This window comes from Pinus tabuliformis, chromosome 2_1 (assembly GCF_031772625.1).
Source record: "Pinus tabuliformis cultivar Carrire ecotype Pingquan chromosome 2_1, CPIR1, whole genome shotgun sequence".
In the NCBI taxonomy this organism is placed as follows: Eukaryota; Viridiplantae; Streptophyta; class Pinopsida; order Pinales; family Pinaceae; genus Pinus; species Pinus tabuliformis.
The window spans coordinates 738,200,943-738,219,989 of record NC_142299.1 but is presented as its reverse complement, the minus strand read 5'-3'; the positions used below and the strand labels follow the sequence as shown (position 1 = coordinate 738,219,989).

General features: G+C 39.2%; 1 pseudogene; it reads left to right on the top strand.

Annotated features, from left to right (window-relative positions):
• The first annotated feature begins 18,493 nt into the window (after nucleotides 1–18,493).
• Nucleotides 18,494–18,648, top strand: LOC149202698 (5.8S ribosomal RNA; annotated as a pseudogene).
• The last annotated feature ends 399 nt before the right edge of the window (nucleotides 18,649–19,047 follow it).

Sequence of the window (19,047 nt, the reverse complement as noted above, 5' to 3'; positions counted from 1 at the left end):
CCTGCTTCTCCGCGATGAATTTCATCTGGTTACAGGAGACTCTCCCTTAATCCTTCACTAGTTGATGAATTGACTGACTCAAATCAACCATCGATCAAACCCACTCTCTCTGAAAGTGAATCCTATGAGTTTATACCCGAACCAAATCAACAAGTCGAGGTAACAGTTGACCCGATTTCACCTTCAGTTAATCGTGCCTTTCCCGAAGAGAGTGAATATGATACCACTCAGGTTCTTTTCGTTTCTTCATATTCAAATGAGCTTGGGGGAAACCCTCCTGTTCCATCAAGACAGGAGGAAAATCCTCCCGTTCTCGTAACTCAAGGGGTTAATTCTCCCGTTTCTATGGTACCCCCTCCAAGTAGTCTGGTCACTTCCTTTGATTGGAATCAACTGGTAGGATGTCATGTTCCTTCTTATGTGCCTTTCCAGATCATAGTACATGTTTGTAATATGATTATATCTGACATTATTATAGATGAAGGTGCATCTGTGAGTATCCTTTCCTGTACTGCTTGGCAAGCGCTCGGTTTACCGCCACTTGTGCCTGTTACCTAGAATCTATTGGCTTTCAACAGAGGAACCAAGCAATTACTAGGGATCCTTCCTTAGTTGCCTATTACTTTGGGAGGAAAAATTGTTTATCTAAATGTGATGGTAGTCCCAGGACCTTTAGATTACAATTTACTTCTTGGGTGCAACTATGTTTATGACATGGGAGTTATTGTTTCAACACTCTTTTGAGTGATTTGTTTCTCGCATGAAGGAAAATTTGTCACCGTTGACCAGCTTTCATTTCTTGATCCAAATATGGCTTCCAGTCAACCATCTTCCCTAAGTGGTCCTTTTGTACCAATGGTATCATCCCCACCACGGGTTAATTATGTGGCAACCCGTTCCATACCTACATCAACTGATGATCAATTCAGTGATGTTGTACATTATGTACTAGGGGCATTGGAACCAGATCTCTCTTTCCAGAGCATTGTTCTCCCATCTGATGAGAACCTCCTAGAAGTCATGACTCTTATGGGTTGTGAACAAAGGGTATGAGGATAGTTCTTTTACTATGTGAACCTCGTTAAAAAATGAAACAGGTCTATGAGGATAGTTCTTTTACTATGTCAACCTCATTTAAAAATGAAACAACTCCTATGAGGATAGTTCCTTGTCTTGTGTCAACCTCGTTAAAAAATGAAACCAAGGATATGAGGATAGTTCCTTGTCTTGTGTCAACCTCATTAAAAATTGAAACCAAGGATATGAGGATAGTTCCTTGTCTTGTGTCAACCTCGTTAGAAAATGAAACCAAGGATATGAGGAGAGTTCCTTGTCTTGTGTCAACCTCGTTAAAAATGAAACAAGGAATATGGGCATAGTTCCTTGTCTTGTGTCAAGCTCATTAAAAAATGAAACAAGGAATATGAGGATAGTTTTTTACTGTGTCAACCTCATTAAAAAAATGAAACAAGTCCATGAGGATAGTTCTTTTACTATGCCAACCTCATTAAAAAAATGAAACAGGTCCATGAGGATAGTTCCTGGTCTTGTGTCAACCTCGTTAAAAAATGAAACAAAGGGGACGAGGATAGTTCGTTGTCTTGTGTCAACCTGGTTAAAAAATGAAACCAAGGATATGAGCATAGTTCCTTGTCTTGTGTCAAGTTCGTTAAAAAATGAAACAAGGAATTTGAGCAAAGTTCCTTGTCTTGTGTCAAGCTCATTAAAAAATGAAACAAGGTTCCCTGGAGCAAAGTTGCAGCTAGGGTTTTAGAGAAGTTCAGAGCGTGATCCTAATGGAGGGCCGCAGAGGAGGGAGCTCTACTCTCTCCTACAAGGAAGCCATTGCTAGCAGAGGCAAGTCACCACTGGGTAATGTCAGAGGATCTGATGAAGAAGAAAAAAGAAATAATGAAAAGGAGTCAGATGGGGCCAGGTTCAAGGAAAATAGCAGCACTAAGGACAAGGAGGAAGAAGACAAAAGCCAGGGAACAAGGGAAAAAAAACAAAAGGGACTGTGCAGACCCAAAATGGAGATTACTCCTAGAGTAGTGTTAAATGATCCTGCACTGCAGGCACACAGGGAACACATGGGGACTTATGCCATAATCTGCAAATTCATGGGATTATGGCCCACTGAAAAGGCTTTACAGACATGGATCAAATATCACTGGAAACCCAAAGGAAGCATTGATCTCCATCTTGGGTCAAAGGAATTTTTTACCATGGTATTCACAAACATTGAAGACAAAGACAAAATATTCGAAGGAGGACCCTACTTTTATGCAACAGCTGGCCTCTATATGCGGCCTTGGATGATGAACTTCGTTCCAGAGCAGGAGACTTTCACCTCGGTACCTGTCTAGGTAAGACTTTATTCCCTACCTCTTGATTACTGGCAAACTGAATCGCTTGCTGCCATAGGCAACAAACTAGGTCGTTTTGTCAAAGCTTCGGAAGCCACAAGAAGGGGTAAATACACTTCCTATGCAAGGATTTGTGTAGAAATGGATCTATCAGGAGCTCTTCCGGATGAAATTATCCTGGAATTTTTTGATGAGGAATGGGTGCAAACTATGGATTATGAGCATATCCCGTTCAGATGCCGTAAATGCCACGAACATGGTCACTTGTTCAGAGACTGCCCTCTTAGTAAAGCAGACAACAAGGGCAAACCTAATACAATGAAGGACACAGAAAGCTTTCAGAAAGTGGCAAGTAGAGGAAAAGGAGGCAAAAAAGGACCAAAGAAACAATGCAATGAGGGGAAAAAGACCAGTCAGAATAGGTTTCAAGTACTGGAAGAGAATGAAGAAATGACAAATGAAGACCAATCTATGGAGGAAGGCCCTAATGAAAAGGAGAAGGAAGAGAACTACAACCCAACACAAGAGATTGGTAATAAGAAAGAGACTATGATGAGTGAAACAGAACTAGAAATGGATCAGGAAATGACCCAGAGTGAAATAGATCTAGAGGACCATGAACTTCAGGAAATTCTAGATAAGGAAAACCTAGATCTGGAAGGGTTCTTGATGCAGGGAACCACGGGAGGGATAGATTCATTACCTCAAGAGGATTGCAACAGAATACAACAGTTGTTTTTATGGAAAACATAGGAAAGGGAGTTAGGTATAGGAAAAACCACTGACAAGCAGGAGAATAGAGGAGTGAAAACAATGAAATCAACTCCAGGATTAGCTATTAGAAATGCAGGCAAGAAGAGGGGCAGGAAAAAGCAGAAGGAGCTTTTGATGGAGTTTGGAAATTTAATGATAGACTCGGGTAAGATGAAAGACCTAAACAATTACTCCTTTACAAGTCTTTAAATATGAATTTCACATCTTGGAATATCAGAGGTCTAGGTAGTAAAGAAAACAAAGAATGCTTAGTTATAGAATGAAACAAGATATGCCGGATATGATCTTCATCCGGAAACGAAATGTCCATTCAGAAAATAAGACTAATACATAGCAAATGGCTCAATAAATTTGAGTTTCTAGAGGTTAAAGCCGAGAACACAGCGGGGGGCATTCTCACTCTCTAGAACCCCTAAAGAGTCAACATAATTGATGTAGAGGCATCTAGAAGTTACTTATCAGTGGTCATTCAACCAGTAGGGGTTTTAGAAACATTCCTGGTCACAATGTTTACGGGCCTCAAAGAATAGATGATAAACTCAAATTGCTAGAATCCCTTATTGACCTCAGGAATAGACAGGCTGGAATTCCTTGGATCATGGGAGGGGATTTCAACATGATCAAATCTCTTTTGGAAAAAAAAGGAGGTACCAGAGCGCTAAACAAAGACTCCTTAGTGTTCCAATCATTCACAGATAATATGAAATTGGTTGATTCAGAATCAGGCAACGACCTTTTTACTTGGAACAACAAAAGAGGAGGTGAGGCACTGGTAGCCTCTAAGTTAGACAGGTTTATGATATCAGAGGAGTTGATGCTTATAAATAAAGAAATAACAACAAGAGTTCTTCCCTTTGGAGGTTCAGATCACTGGCCGATCCAATTGGAAATCAAGGGTATGGATTCTCCCAGGAATAGACCCTTCAGATTCGAGAATATCTGGCTCTCCCACCTAGATTTCATCAGTAACATTGAAAAATGGTGGTCTGAAGACTTGCAATTCCAAGGATAAAAAATGTACCTCCTTCATAAAAGACTAAAGCACATTAAGTTTAGACTTAAAGAATGGAACAAGAAGGATTTCGGTAACATTTTTGTGGACAAAAAATCAGTGGAAATCAAAATTCAGGAACTCAACCAGGCATTGATCAAAGATGGCTTTGACAAAGTCAAAAGTGATCAGGCTGATAAACACCATCAAGAATGGGAAAAGTTATGCAAACAAGAGGAAATATTTTGGAGACAAAAGTCTAGAGTTCAATGGCTCAAGGAAGGAGAGCGGAATACAAGATTTTTCCACAGATCCACTATGGCTAACAGAGCTTACAATAGAATCTCTATGATAAAGGATGAGGATGGGGAGTTTCAGAACACTCATAAGGGTATTGAAGCTGTGCTTGTTCAACATTTTTGAAACATCACTAGGGAAAACAATCCAGACAGGGATCAATCCATCAGGGGAATTACAAGGCATATCCCTAAGCTGGTGACCAAAGAGGACAATTTTAACCTCAATAGATCAGTTACTGAGGAGGAGGTTAGTGAGGTTCTCATGGACATGCAGAATGGCAAAGCACCAAGCTCGGATGGTTTCAATGTGGATTTTTTTAAAGCTTGTTGGCATATTATCAAAGAGGACATTTTGAATGTGGTGGATGATTCCAGAGGTAGCAAAACCATCCTGAAAGCCCTCAACACCTCCTTCATTTCCTTGATCCCCAAACAGGACTCAGCTCAAACTGTAGACAAGTACAGACCAATAGATTTATGTAATGTGGTTTACAAGATAATATCTAAGGTAGTGGCTAATAGACTCAAACCTCTCCTTCCTGCTTTAGTGTCAGAGGAACAATCAGGTTGTGTGGAGGGCAGACAAATTTTAAATAACATTATTCAAGCCCATGAGGTGGTTCACACGCTAACCAGCAAAAGGCAAGCGGGGATGATCATGCAATTGGATATTTCCAAAGCGTATGACAAGGTGAATTGGATTTACATCAAGAAGGTTCTCACTGCTTTTGGGTTTGATCACAACTGGGTCAGATGGGTCATGGCGCTGGTGACTTCTTCCAACTTTTCAATTTTGGTGAATGGCTCTCCCTCAGAGATCTTCACTCCTTCTAGAGGCCTCAGGCAGGGAGACCCGCTCTCTCCCTTTCTCTTCATTCTCATGATGGAAGGACTTGGTCGGTCCATTAAGCATGCCAAGGCCATGGGCAAAATCAAGGGTCTTCAATTATCTGAGAATGGTCTAGCTCTGACTCACCAACAATTTGTAGATGATACCTTACTGCAAGGAATCCCCACAGTCAAAGAGGCTTCTGCCTACAATCAAATCCTGAAGGATTTTGCCATGGCTACAGGTATGGAAGTCAATCTCTCTAAGTCAAAAATCTTCTTCTTAAATACTAACATTGCTATTCAGAGAAATATCTCAAGAATTCTTGGCTTCCAAAGAGATTCCCTCCCCTCAAAGTATTTAGGAGTTCCTCTTACAGCCAGACCTATGCACAAGAGTATTTGGGAACTGGTGCTTAATAAGTTGCAGGACAGAGTCAAAAAATGGACCTTCAGAGCCTTGAACCTAGCTGGCAGGTTGGTACTGACAAAGGCAGTTCTGCAATCTATCCCGGTATTCAGTTTATCAGCTCTCCTAACTCCCAAAGGTGTCTTAGAGAAATTCAGGAATATACAAAGAGATTTCCTTTGGGGTAAGGAGGAAACAAGGAAGAAATGGGCCCTGGTTTCTTGGGATAAAATCTGTAAACCCAAGAGCCATGGGGGTCTAGGCTTAGATGATCAGGAGATTCTTAGTAAAGTTCTAGGAGCCAAGCTTTGGTGGCGATGGGTTCAAGAGCCAAAAGCCCATTGGGCCAGGATCTGGAAAGAGAAATATGCCAGCTCTTGGCACACTAATGATCTCATAAGAATGTCTGGAATTATAAAAGGTTCTTACATATGGAATAGAGCCTGGGAAAATAGAAGCCTAGTACAAAAGAACAATTTTTGGGAAATCAGAGCAGGAGATATAGTGCTCTTTTGGTAGGACAAATGGCAACAAGAACCAATGCTATTAACAGAGGATTTTTTAAGCCTCAAGAAGGAAACAGATTTCCAAAGGTTAATCAAAGTAAAGGATTTCTGGGATCTTACTCATATCTTCGGAAAGTGGAGAAGCTGGAGAAACATTGACTGCAGAGATGACAACCCCTTAAAAATTAAAGCAGAGGCACTTTGGGGCTTGCTAAAGCAAAGGATGATCTTAGTAACAGAGGGGTAGGATCAATTGAGATGGGGTAATAACAATAAAGGCACCTTTAATCTTAAGGAAGCAAAAGGTTTTCTCCTTGGGCTTGATTCTAGTGTTCCAGACAAGACCTGGCAGCATCTCTGGAGACACCAAGGTTGGATGAAGATCAAGCTTTTCATGTGGTTGGTTCATCATAAGAAAATCTTGACTTGGGACAACATTAGGAAAAGAGGAGTTATGGGGCCTTCCAGATGCCAGCTCTGTGAAGAGCAGGAGGAGACAATGGAGCATATTCTCAACAGTTGCTCTTATACCACCTGGCTGTGGGATTCTTTCTCTACAATTTTCCATCAGTCAGATAGGGACAGAGGAAGTATCACAAATACCCTAAACAAATGGAGAAGAAACTATATGGAGAATGAGTTCCTTAATTTGGCCTGGGCCTTCACACCATGCTTCATTATCTGGAATGTTTGGAAAGAAAGAAATAAAAGAATTTTCAAGAATGAAAAGTCTTCCCCTCATCGACTATTTGATCTGATCTTGAAACAGCTCCAGGAGACAGTCAGCACCACAGTTCGCAATATCCCCAAGAATCCCCCCTCAGAGACTGAGCTGAGAACTCTCAGGCAACTGGGAATGCAAGGGATTATTCCCCAAGGACTAAACAGGAAGGATATAGCTATGGTTACAGAGAAGGACTTCTGGCAACCTCCACCGAAAGGCTATCTGAAATACAACATCGATGGTGCTTCAAAAGGAAACCCGGGAACAACTGGTTATGGAGGAGTTTTAAGAGATGAAGAGGGCAGTATTATCTTTATCTTCCACTGTCATTTAGGAAGAGCCACCAATAACATGGCGGAATTGATGGCTCTGGAGCATTGTCTAGAGTTTCTGATTCAGAACCATCGCTCAAATGTCATTATAGAAGCGGACTCAGAGATAACCATTAACTCTGTGAAAAGAATCAGCGGTGGTTCTCGGCCGGAGAAAGTCTCAAATCACTGGAAACTAATCCAGGTTTATCAAAGAATTCAAGTTCATCTCTAGGGACTTCGAACTGTAAGTTTCAACCATGTTCGACGAAATGCCAATAAGCTAGCAGACTTACTAGCCAATCAAGGTGTGAACAATGCAGACTATGGGATGGTGAAAAAGTGGCAGGAGATACCTCAAAGTCGTCTAAAGGCTCTCTGCGACGATCAAGCTGTAGAGGACAGGGAAGTTTTTCGATTTCGGGCTAGGATGAATAACACGAATTGACTTTTCCGACAAGTGCACCCACAGCCCATCAGGATGTACCTGGAAGGAGGGCATACCAAGTTCGGCCTCACTTCACCCCGAAGTAAGTTGACCGGGATCCCCAGTTTTTCGAATGGCAATTCGCGGGGTCAATTTCCAAAAAATCACTGTATCAGGTTCAGGTTCTGTGGTAAGAATAGGCAGAACAGGCGGTTGGTTTTTTTCAACAGTAGGAATTTCCCCCTTTCAGCTTTCGGGCTAGCAAACCTTGCCCTAGCTGGTTTTTTGGCGATCACACGTCTTTTGAGTGGTAAGTGGTTTTGCAGTTTCGGAAGTGATCCCATAGGGAATACAACACGTGGCAGGGTGGAAGATTTGGAAATCACCTTCCATCGCACATTATGGTTTGGTCGTGTTAGGCGACGCGAAATGGCTCCTGGCCGTTGGATCCAGCAGCCCGAATTAACAGTTGGGATCATTCCTGTTGTTTTGTGGGGCCAGGCGGGTTATTTCCACTCATCTTGTTGGCACGTCTTTTCCTATTCCGTTCTTTGTGTGCATTGCGTGGTCAGGGGTGACCGTTGTCGTTGGTCGGCTCCGGGGGGCGTGATTTTTCCGGATCTTCCCTAGTGGTTGGGGTTCCTGCAGCCCTTCTAAGTTTGTTTCTCATGGATTAGGGGTTTTCTAGTTTAAGGTGGGGGGTCTTTGTGATTGACAGGGTTACCTTTTCTCCCGAGTTATTCCAAATGGACAGGTTCTTGTATACTATGTAACATTTCTTTTGAATTAATGAAATAGAAGGTTCGACTTCTTGCTTCAGCAAAAAAAAAAAGTTCCAATTTGACTCTTTGATTAGATATAGTAAAATCCCAGTCAAGTCTTTCACTTGATCTCGTAAGTGAACCTTCATTCCATCTACCTCATAGCCATGAGTAGTCTACTTAGGTGAATGCAATGAAGCTTGGGGGGCATGCACCTAGAGGTAAAGTTAAGTTTCCCTGTAGGTTATGTGAAGGGAATCACCCCATTGACCTTTGTACTTATCTGGATGAAGCCAAAAAAGTGTTGGATAACCGTCCTGCTTCACCGCAATGACTTCCATTTGGTTATAGGAAACTATCCCTTTCATCATGTTGGGGGCATGTAAACCAATTTCAAGCATAGTTTTTCGTTTCAAGCATAGTTTTTTGTTTCAAGCTTGTATAAACATGAAACTGAATCCAAGCATAGTTCCCTATGGTTCAAGCTTGTGTAAAAATGAACCCATCTCCATTTTAACCCTCGTGATTGCCATTCTATCAGCCTCTTTCGTCAGATGAGCCTTGGTTTTTTTCCTTCCATCGTCACTATCTGCCTGTCCAATAATACACTTTCACTTGGTTGTTTTACCCTTTTTGAGGAACAACTGCAATGAGTGGTCTTATTAGCCAACCTCTTCACAAAAATCAACATGTTTTGAGAAGTTCCAACATCACCGGAACCAATTGCTATCCCACACACCACTCGTTCCTCAAAGCGGAGTTCTCTTTAAGCTCTTTTTAGACTCTTGAAATATGAAAAGATTGCCGAGCGCTTGTCCTTTTTAGCTCGTTAGTGGATTGGAAATGGCATCTACTCAGTATAAGTTTAACCCTTTTCCAGACTGAGATAGATTAACTACGAAAAAAGGAATACGTTGACCAAACATGGTCAATAGGTTCTCTCTTGTATTGTTTTATGCTTTTTCGGGCTTGAGAGACAAATCAATGAAAAAGAACTCATGGAGTTTTATTTTTGTCCCTTTTCAAACTCTCTAAACATGAAAAGGACTGAGTTATATTTGTCGTTAAACTCGTTAAAACATCAAATAGCGACAAACTTGTTCATCTAGATAAGATCGAGTTTCACCTTCGCTAGACTCGTTAAAACATCACATAGCGATGGATTCACCTGAAGGGTGGAATTATACAACAAGCATATTTTATCCTCCTCAAGCTTGATAAAAAATAAATAGGTATTGGTCAGCAATGATTGAGGAAAGGGGAAAATGGGGAAAGGGAAAAAGGGGAAAACCACTTTATGGTCACAGGTCGCTCTTGAACATGACACTTTCACTTCATCTCCGTGACTATTTGGGTTGGGTTATTTGCTTGACGGTTATCATACCTATGTTCTATCACACCATCCATCACTTTTGGTTTTGGGTCAATGCTGCCAATTCATTCAGACTATTTGGGTTGGGTTATCTGCTTGATGGTTATCATACCTATGGTCTATCACACCATCCATTACATTGGTTTTGGGTCAATGCTGCCAATTCATTCGGTGTCGCCGATATGTTCAAGAGAAGATATTCAGTTAAAATTCATCCTTTGCAATACTCATAAACCTTCATTTTCATGACTGCCATTCTTGAACCTTGTGTCGTCAGTCAAATTCCATCTCCAAAATCACCACACTCATTTCATGTCACTGATGTGGGATACATCAAGGCCCTCCTACGACGAGTTGCTTCTTGTCGACATCAACACATTATCAAAGAAGTTGACTTAGAAACACCCTTCTAGTACCTTGAGGCTTGCATGCATCAATGGCAGGTTTCTCGCTTCCAGCGATAGGTTAACATCAATGGCCTTCGACCGAAAGACTTTGTATGGTGTTCGACATCAAATCATCCATTCACACCATGCATAATGTACTACAATACCTTGAGGATCATTATCATTATTGGTGAGTTATCTCGCATCCGTTAACGACTTTCATCATTGGTTGGTAATCAGATGGTGTCTTCCCATGTTCGACTTCAGATCACATATTCACATGGTTAGGCTCGTACTTGAGCGAACGATTGAATGAGATAGAATACCCCAGATCTAGTTTCATCCATCCGGGCTGTGATTTCAGGAGTACTAAATCATATGTACAATGGCTTTACATTGATAGTCATTCCAATCATGGGTCTATATCTATAGATGACTGTTTATGTACATGTAATGAAAGTTTATAAGCTGAGCATGTGTATGCCTTCCCTCAGCAATTCATGTAAAATAAAATATCATGATATATGTATTGTAATTGATGCAGATCACCTTCCACTTCGATACCTCCTAATCACATCGTAAATCATTTCATTCGACATTGGCATTTTTCTGACTTCATGCTTTAGGGGGAAACTGTTACAAATCCATTTGGGCATATCAATCCCATCACCCAGATCAGTGTTTTAGGGCTCATCAAACCCTAATTTCAGTTGCTACATGCCCTAAACAAGTCACCCCTTTGAATGCCTCCTTCCTAGATAGTTTCATGACTTGAAGATATCCAAAAATAGCCTCTAGAGGGACTAGCGCAGGTAGGCCCATGTAAGGGTGTGTTGCAGAGAAGTTAAGTCCATGCCAGGGTGCTCTGCAGAGCACTTAGGCTTCCTTTCACCTGCGCTAGGCGATATTGAGCGAAATTCACATATGGTTTTGGGAATATTCTTATCTTTTGGAGTCATCTAGAAGGTTCCCTCACTTATCAACTCCTATGAGCTCGAAAATGGATGAGGAATGAGTTAAGGTGCATCCTATCCTCTCATCCCTTCCTCCATGGAACTAATTCTAAGTATGGAAGGCCATTCAATGCCACCACTTATGATAAAAAATCCTTCATCTTCCTATAAATTGACCACTCATCTAAGTGATCAGGTGCTAGATTATGTTGAATTGTAAGGAGATAATGTTTCCATGAGATTTGGCTTTGAAGCAAGTGTTGTAATGCTACAAGTTTGTCATGCTTTTGATGCGATGTGGATGGGATCCAAGCTGGAGGAATGGCTTTGAATCAGACACCAATGGTTGTAATTCCTTCTTCTATTCAATAAAGTGTTTGAACCTTTCTCCCATATGTTTGTATTGTTTTATAATGCTTATACGTGTGAATTGTATCTGATTCCTTTCACTTATATTCAATAGATCTTTTGCTTTGATCAATTGTTTGTTTTCTGTTGTGTTTACAAGTACTTCTCAAGCGTCTTATGTACGGGAAGGAGCGACCGGATCGATACAAGGGAGACGAGAGGAAAGAAGAACCACAAATAAGTCTTCTCATCTTCTCATATTATCTATTGCTTATAGGAAAAGACTAAAACACTTTAAACTGTTGTTCTAGATATGGCTACTTATCTAGGGAATTATTATTTATCCGTAGATACCAAATTATCCAAAACACATGGACTCTTATGGGCATGGATTAATGGGGGGATTCAATGAAAATAATGGCTAGGTCTATGGTCTTGTCCCTAGACCTCTTTTAGGCATTAACCTTGGATTCTAGTCCCATGGGATATCTTTTACTCATCATTTGGTTCTAGGGATGGTATTTCATGGGAAACCTCGATTTTGGTTGTGTGGTCCCACTCCCTTATCCTCTTATATTACCCTCTTTCCATTCATTATTACCCCATTCATCATTTCTCCCACTTGGGTCCACATTCCTCCACTGGGGCCACATAGGGTTAGTATGCGCCTTCCCCTTTCCCACACTTTGGGTCATGGCTTGAAATGAAGCCTGAAGTTTGATGTAGCCAAAAAGAAAGTTACAAGCATATATGGCCACATCCAACAGGAAAATGTACCACAAAATCCAAAAGATGGTTGGGATGAACACATTTAGCACGTGGGCAAAAGACAATACATGAGCTCTACCCCATCATCATGGGCATCACCCTAGTCCCTACAGGTTCTATGAACCCCCTTCATCATATAGGAACCTCTGATTGTCCCAACCCCTGGTGGGCAATGAACCGCCCCACCTTAAAAGGGGGTATTCATTGCTATATGTTATACATCATGCTCTTACCCCTTGAGCCCTAAGCAGTTAATCAAAGAAAATTATAAAAGGGAAAAGGCATATAAATAAGGGTGGAAAAATCAAGGCCGGTGCACCTCACCTACCACGATTGATCCCTCCTATACATTATAAACCCAAGTGTGGTCTTCCCTTTTATTAGCTACCCTTGTACCCCAACATGTGGCCCAGGGCTACCCCTTCTCATCCCCTTATTAGAACATTATTTTATTTTTGGGGCTTATCTAGGCCAAGGAGGCTAATTAAAACTCCTAATTTGTGTATAAATACAAGTGAGATGAGTTCATTTACTCATCATCACTTGGATTGGATCATATCTTCTTATGAGATTTTACCTATCTTTTGAGGATGTGATTTTTTTAGATGAATGGATGAATTTCGATGTTTGGTTATTCTTCTTTGCCTTGGAGCTTCTATGATTGGAATATCTTGGTGATTGGATATATTATTATTACATGTAAGTACTATGTTAATGCTATTTTGATTCTTTATTTTGCTGCATTCATGATATTGGCATTTTCACTATTCTAGGGTTAATTTGTTGCTTTTCTTGGAACGACATTGTGGAAATTAAATATCTAAAATAATGTTGTATCATGATTGGGCCATGCTTGAATGAATGAATGAATGTTCCTAGAGACACCCTTGTCTTGAAAAGTCACCAAATATTGTTGAACGAAGTATAAATGACCTTGAAGCTATTTCCATTAAGCCCTAATACCCAATGAAGTTGTCTTTTAGGCCTCCTTGACAAGTAGAAATCAATCCAAACTCTAAATCTTCCATGACTCCATCTCTCCCAAAGGAAAAAGCACCGGTGCTCCTATGGTGATCACTTTAAAGCTTATTTCTTTCACCTTCCCCTCTTTTTCTAGGCCTAGCCTACATAGGTCGCCTAGGACATCAATTATCTCACAATCTAGCCATCCAAATACTTCAATTTTTGGTCCAAAATTGCACTAGTGTGTCCTCTAGAAGGCCTTTGATTTTCATGAGATTTCGATAGTGGGATCTTGAGATATCACAAACCCTAGCTCGAAGACCAATTCTTGCTCTTGGCTTCCATTAGGCTAGAAACCTCACTGGGATCCTTGCATTTCCTTTCATTGCAAATTCATTCATTTCTCCCTTTCCCCTCCCTAATTAGGTCAAATATATCATTGGTTGATAAATCCTATCCTCTTACCTAATCTTGGGTCCACTTGTTCCTATGTGGTCTCATGCACTATCAAGGTTAATTCTTCAAACATCACATGGAACCCAAGCTTCCACAAGAATTATAGGGCTTAGGGATCTCCTTTATAAGTCACATACTCAAAACCTAACCCTTGAAATTCTCCCCAAGCCCTTCCCAGAGAGATTTCCATCTTGTCTTCCAAGAAAAGCAAGCCACAATCTTGAGCCTCTCTCATGAATAGGCTTTTAGTATCACCCTTCATCCTATCTTTGATCTATTCATCTTTGTGATCCTTATCATACCAAGTCTCCTCCCATCGGTGAAAGTCCGTAAAGAGTAGGGAGCTTGAGCTGAGGTGATAGTGGGCTATTGCTCCATTATTTCCCTCGACCTAACAATTGTTCCTTTAGGATTTCCTCCTAGGACCCCTACTAGTTTGCAGTAATAGGGTGATTTGGTACTGTAGACCTAGAGAGCTACAAAGATTGGGCAAGGTCCTTGAGGAGTCCATCTCATGGATCAATACCTAGCTATGGGGGGCCCATAATATTCAGTAACAGGATGGATCAGTGGTAGTTGATTCAATCAATACTAGAGTGACATTTGCAGACTAGTAGCAGTCAAATTTTGAGGAGCACAATGCAATGTTGACAGCAGAGCAGGTGGCTTAGTGCAAAGTTAACAGTAGCGTAGATTCTTGAGTGACAGTGTAGAGGCTAGTAGCAATCAAGACTTGAGAGACAGATGCATCACACTGAACATAGATGATTCAATATTTCAGATGCTTCTTAGTTGAAGTAGTTGCAATTGCAACAACAACAAATGAGAGGGAGTTGCAGTTCAGATGCAGAGTTGGCAGAAATATAGTAGTGTCAGTAGTAGCACAAATGGAGCATTAGAGTTGCATAGTGGTTGGTGGGCAGCAGTAGCTAGACATCAGTAGCGTAACAGGAGATGATACAGAGACATAGTGTTGTGACAGGGTGTGCAACACTAGAACACAATCCTCGCTAAGAGGGAGCGTTATTTTTTGTAGCATTGGATATGTTCTAGCTTTTTGTAGCATCAGATGTGTTCTAGCCACGAAATTCAGTGGAGAGGCTAAAATACATGAGATCTCCAAAAACCATAAATTGTTTCTGGAAATTCCAACTAGAAATGACTTAATTAGATTATTGACTTATTTTTTAATGTTTCCTAAGTCTAAACTTAAGAAAATTGGTTAATTAATCAGAATTAATTAAGTCAAGGTGAGAATAATCTAGAAACTCACATGGATCAACTTCAAGATGATCCTATCCCTTGATTAAGTTTAATCTTGGTCATTGGTGCACCAACAAAGGATTATAAGAAGAATTTGATGGGCACTTGGAGAATACACCAAAGACACTTGGAGAATTCGATTTTCTAGAGTAGCAATAGTCAGTGGTAAGAGAGTTTGAGCTTCAGTGAGGCGCAAAGACATTGATCCAGAGGAAGTTTTCCAGATCCAGAGAGGCAGCAATAGGTGACATAAGTGATCCACACAGAAGCAACGCAATGACTGCGTAGTATCTGAAGCAGAGTAGTCTGATTTAGCTTGGAGGAAGTTGATTTAGCTTCCAAAGGGCTGGAGAGTCACTTCCAGCAGTGGAGACAGGATAAACGACTTGCTCAGAGGCAGATCCGAGCCACACTTGTGAGAGGCAGCGCGGGGACTGTGCAGAGGGCCTACGTTGGGGTTTGGACGACCAATTTTTTTGAAGGAGACAATGCCGAGATTTCTAGTGGGGTGAGAGAATTTTCTCTATAATTAATTTTGTCAAATACTTGCTGATTGGATTTCCAGTTGGGCATCCATAGATTGTACTCCAATTTCACTGTTGCATAATAATAAAATCCTCAACTGTTGCACCGGTTTTCCCAAGTTGGTTTTTTCTAGGGACAATTGTCCAAAAATAACTGTGTCATATTTTTATGTGTGTGTGCTAGATTTTCTCAGTTTCCAATGCTATTTTGTTCTGCAATATTTGTTTGTGAAAATCATAGTGTGAATTACTTGGTATTTGCAGTAGCAAACTGCAAATAAATTTTTAAATAAATTAACAATTAGGAAAATAATTTCGAGTTGTCATGATAGATGAAATTTTAGTTGCTTTGGCCTTAATTGATTTGTCAAACTTCAGAAGGGCATAACTCTCAATCCGAGAGTTACATTGAGATAAAATTTATGTTGCAAGAAATCTTCGACAAGTTGAACGAAATGACAGGATCAGATTTGGGATTTTAAGAAGTTGGAAAAATGAGGATTTTTGTGACCGCATTTTCATAATAAACCTTGGAGGTTAGGTCAATTCCATAAGTAACACATTTGCAACCCAAGATAGCGTAGGGGGGTGGGAAGGAGTGTTACACATTTGTTAACTAAAACATATTTTAAACACTTTCCAAAGGAACAATAAATAATTTTAGGTTTTTAGAAGACTATAAGAATAAGTTAGGATATTGTTTGAAAGCCAAAGAGAAACTTAGATTTGGTTGACTTTCAAAACAATGCCATTTATAGAAAGAGATGGTCCAATAATCTCTTACATTAGATGTAATAGCTTTTTGGTAATCAATAATGCATGCATGACTATATTAAGTTTTATTAAGAATTACACAAAAAAATATAAGGAATAATATAACTTGTGTGTTAGAGTTTTATTAAGAATTATACAAAAAAAAATACAAGGAATAATATAACTTGTGTGTTAGTGTATATACAAGCATGATGAAGTTTTCTTCGGCAAGGCACAAAAATCTATTTGCTTGTTTGTTTTATATACACAATTAATAATAGTTGTATAAAATTGTACATTGAAAAAATTGGGCATGACCATGTGCATAATAATTAATTATACATATGTATTGTCCACACAATATTGTTGCATTTATTTCATTTAATTTTGTAGGCATATTTATATAGAGAGTATAATGCTTGTATTTCCCCTTGTACCACAGTTCCTTGAGTGACAACATGGGGCTTATCAATGGAAGAGAGAGTGCATCCTTGAAGATGGGTTTGAAATTTTAGAAATACATTTCAATTTGTAACTTCAGTTGTTCACAACATTTTTTTAATTACACCTTGATGACATCCCCCCTATATGTTTGAGACATATTTCATGGTTACAATAGCTTTTATCAATATTAAAATGTTTTGCAAGGATGCTATGGAGCATGCCTACATCAAAAGATATTCCACTCAAGATTCCTCGATTAATTTGGTCACTTAAATGTACTATATAGTTGTAATACAATATTAACCAGCAAGAAAATTCATGGATAGAGAAATCTCAATGACCTTGATTTTTATTAATTTGAATGTACTAGCTAGTATATTTTGTTTATGTAGGGATCACAATGATCTATATTATTCTCTAATTGTCCAAACCCATATTTGAACAAGCCTAATAGATTAGATTTAAGAGCTCACTTTATTATCTTCTCTAATGTAGTAGAAGATAAACTTTGGTGATTGAATCATGATGAAAAATGTTTCCTTTTACCCTTGGGTTAAAAATATCTTATAGAATACATGTTTCAACAACATGCAACGCAAATGTCCATTAAGAGTTTTTTTATATTAAGGATTTACTATGTGATTCTACACTTAAATTTTTAATGAGTACTCATTGTAATAACTAATTAAACTTAAGCCTAAAAAGGAACTGAGCTATAAAGATAAAAATCTTTTCATTGATTAATAAATGGTTGGTTTAAATAATTCTTAGCAATGAGAGTAATTTTGCACCTAAAATTTTCTCTATGTAATGATAACGATTAACGATTTTCTCTATGTTCCAAACTGCACAAACTCATCATAGGTGAACACACATAACATGATACCTTTAATAGGTCACTTTATTAATGTAACAAAGGATACAATGTGGTTATTGAATTGTAGCAGCAAACGTTTCCGTTTGCCCTTGGGTTAAAATATCTTAAACGACATGTATTTCAACAAGAAGTAGTGCCAGTGTCTATCAAGAGTTTTTTGTTTTGTTTTTGGTACTAAAGGATACCATGCATGATTTCTACTTAAACTTTTTATGTGTACTCAATGTAATGATTGAGTCCAACTCAAGCTTAAGAAGGAATTGAATCGTAAAGATGAAAATGCTCTCATTAATTTATAAATTGTTGGTTTTATATAATTTTTAACAAAAGGAGTAATTTTGCACATATAATTTCCTTATTGTTTTTCTTATGCCACCATATTCATCATTCCCAAGTAATCATATTTTAAGTTCTTCTCAAACTACAAAGGATTTTTTCTTTTTAATTGGAGATTTTAGGGTCTTCTCAACCTTCAACAATTGTTTGTAACAACAAACTTTAAATCCAAAGGATAAAGTTACTACAAAAAATCGATCAAAATGACCAAGATAGGGAGATAATTCGTAGCCCTGCAACTTCCATCATTGGAAAATGTTGACAAATTTGGAAAATGGGAGATTTCATACATGCTCAGGAAACATTGTTAGGTATAGTGGGCCCTTTTTCTCCTTTAATGTCCTATTCTATCTTGTCCTCAGGGTGGGGCAAATCCTAGGTTGTTGGAAAAAGACAAATGGGGGGAAGGATTGAGCTTGTCTTCTATGGGTTTTGTCACCATTAGCTTTTTAGTCTTTGATTATGAATGAGTAGGAGGGGGTTTGCTTGTCTGGTATGAGATATGTTATTAAGTTATTACTTATATGCATTAACATATGTATGTAATAACAAATATGTCAACTTATGTCAATATATGCTATAACATATATTAACATACCTGTTATGACATATATATTAATATATATCATAGCGTATATGGTAATGTAAAGAAACATCTCCCAAAAATGGATACCTTTGGCTCTTGTTATGATGGAGAATGTAGTGCAATGTGATACTAGGTGTGAATTGTAGAATTCAATGAACTTTTGAGTTTTTGAATGCAATTCACACATCAAGCCTTGGTTGAGGGCATGTCTATGTGGGTGTTGCAGTGATGTCTGTGCCCAATGTGTCGTAACTGACTAAAATACATGCCATGTTCTCTACCTTGCATCAGTAGGAGTGATGGTATTGTCCCCTTGGGTGGGTGAGTCAACATTTGCTAATACAAGGCACATGGGTTATTGAGGGAACTATGTTTATCCATTATCCTTTTGTCTTGGTTGATGCTTTTGGGTCCATTTTATGACCCTAGTCTAGATGATAACACCCATTGGGTTTAAGCATATAATTAATGGGAGGAAGAGAAACTTACACGCATTCCCATAGAGACAACAAGAATACTAAGAACAATGTAACATGAAAATAGGGTGAAAGCATAGCCTAAATTGTTGTAAGTAGAGTTAGGTTATTTGGGTCGTATACAACCCTAACTGGTTAATAAATTT